Here is a 2,500-nt window from a genome sequence, read left to right as displayed (position 1 = left end):
AAACAACAACAAAAAAAACCCACGGCAACAAAAGGGTTGTTCCTGGCAATATTCTGTAAAAAAAAAAAAAAAAATCCACTTCGATTTGAAAAACAAAATAAAACTGCACGGAGGAAAAAAAAGAAAGAAAAAAAAGGGTGGCGCTGTAGTGTAGCGACGCGCTCTCCCTGGGAACAACAGCCCGAATGTCACACAGAGAAATGTGTTGAGATTAAAAAAAAGAAAAAAAAAAAAAGAAAAAGAAAAGAAAAAAAAAAAGAAAAAAAAAAAAGGAAAAAAAGAAATACAAATACAATACAAATAATAATTAACAGCCATAACAAAGATAAGAACAAACAGCAACAACAGTACCCACGACAATCAGCAATTCCTCTTCCTCTTCCCTTTCCATCCCCCCCCCCTCACCTCCTCGCCCACCTCCGCCCCCCCCCCCCCCGTCCACCTCCCCATCACCAGAACAACTTATCCTTCCCCTCCTCCCCGTCAATAATTACCAACAATCAATAAATTATCACGAACATTGATGATGAATAGCGCAACAATAAGAACAACAGCAACACGGCAACATCCACGATATCAGCAACGGCGCTGGTTATTTCGGACGCATACATGTGCGTATCAATACAACTTGTATAAGAATTTGTGCATGCACACTCACACACACACACACACACACACACACACACACACACACACACACACACACACACTCACACTCACACACACACACACACACACACACACACACACACACACACACACACACACACACACACACACACACACACACACACACACACAAAGTACTACTACTACTACTACTACTGCTACTGCAACTGATGATGATGATGACGACGACGTCCATGACAATACTCGTTTTATAATAACAAAAATAACAATTTTAATAATGATGATAAAGCAACTACTATTACTATTACTGCTGCTGCTGCTACAACTACTACTATTAGAGTATTTATAGGGCTCAAACTCCACATACAAGCTCCCCTCCTTCCCCCTCCCTCCCTCCCTCATTCTCTCCACACCCCCCACCCCCCTTCTCCCCCTCACCAGAGTGAAGGCCGATCCGCAGTCTGAGGGGCACCTCGGGCATGTGCTTGATGGTGAAATGCCCACACTGTGACAGCAGGTCCAGTGCCATGGTGCTGATCTCCCCTGCGTGACGGTTACCGTTCCTGAGCGGAAGCCCGCTGACCACCATGTAGGCGTCTCCGATTGTCTCCACCTGGAAGCGGGGTGGTGGTGGGTGGGGGTGTGGGGGCCGTTTGGCAAAGAGTGGGTATCAGGAATCATGAATGATGAGCGCCCAGTGGCAGCAGCCAGTCCAGTCGGTTCGTTCTTTAGTTTAACTCTCTCCATACGAACGGCGAAAAGAGACGACGTTAACAGCGTTTCACCTCAATTACCACCATCAAAATATTGCAAGCGGAAGGCTCTTATACTGAAGAGGTGAATGTTGACAAAGAATACCACAATTCTGACGACGGAAGCTAAAGGGTTGGGTCATTCAGACACCCACTGGACATCCGAGGGGTCTGTGTAGAGGAGAAAGAGAGGACTGGCCGTACTGAGTGAGTTAACGTCTTTTTCACTGTAAGTGATATTAGACGAGCCAGTCAGTCGGCTCTACCCAGGTAGGCAGCCTGTGTGTGCAAATAAACCCCGGGTTTGTAATGCGCTTAGAGCTTGGTCTAGGACCCGCGAGGATAGCCGCTATGTAAGTATACATATCAATCAATATCTACATTTTGTTGTTGTTGTTGTAGCAGCAGCAGCAGCAGCAGCAGGAGTAGTAGTAGTAGTAGTAGTAGCAGTAATAGCGAAAAGCTTGAAGCGGTGACTTGTTTTTACTTCTTTTTTTTTTTTGTTAAAAAAATTTTTTTTTTACCCTTGGCTTGAAGTGGATGTTGATGCAGACGTGGAGATAGCCCGGAGATGGCCTTAGTGGTCGGCGAGGCTCTAAGCACCATGACTTAATACTACTACTACTACTACTACTACTAATGGTATTTATATAGCGCTGTATCTTGTGCAGAGACAAATCAAAGCGCTTTCGCACCAGTCATTCACACGCATGCATAACTCTGAAAACTGGAGAAACTGAAGACAAGGAGAGGCAGGCAAGGGAGGCTATTTTGGGAAGAGGTGGGTTTTAAGACCAGACTTGATGAAGCGAAAGAGGAAGTTCATTCCAATCGCAAGGTCCAGAGACAGAGAAAGAACGGCGGCCAACAGTCCAGTGTTTGAATCTGGTATGCGTAAACAGAGTGGATCCGAAGCCGATCGTATTGAGCGAGATGGAGTGTAGAGGTGAAGGCAGCCGCAGAGATATGAAGGGGCAGTTTTGTGAATGCATCTATAACATATAGTGCTGATTTAGAAGTAGTAGTAGAAGTAGTAGTAGTAGTAGTAGTAGTAGTAGTAGTAGTAGTAGTAGTAGTAGTAGTAGTAGTAGTAGTAGTTGTTGTTGTCGTTTTTAGAT

The 2,500-nt window shown here is 44.9% G+C and overlaps 1 pseudogene; it reads right to left on the bottom strand.

The window, feature by feature from the left end:
- LOC143275488 (guanylate cyclase D-like) overlaps positions 1-2,500 on the bottom strand; it is a 66,879-nt pseudogene that overhangs the window by 9,239 nt on the left and 55,140 nt on the right.

This window comes from Babylonia areolata, chromosome 30, assembly GCF_041734735.1.
Source record: "Babylonia areolata isolate BAREFJ2019XMU chromosome 30, ASM4173473v1, whole genome shotgun sequence".
Taxonomy (NCBI): Eukaryota; Metazoa; Mollusca; class Gastropoda; order Neogastropoda; family Buccinidae; genus Babylonia; species Babylonia areolata.
Note: the sequence above shows the minus strand (reverse complement) of the source record. Positions and strands in the feature narration are given on the sequence as shown.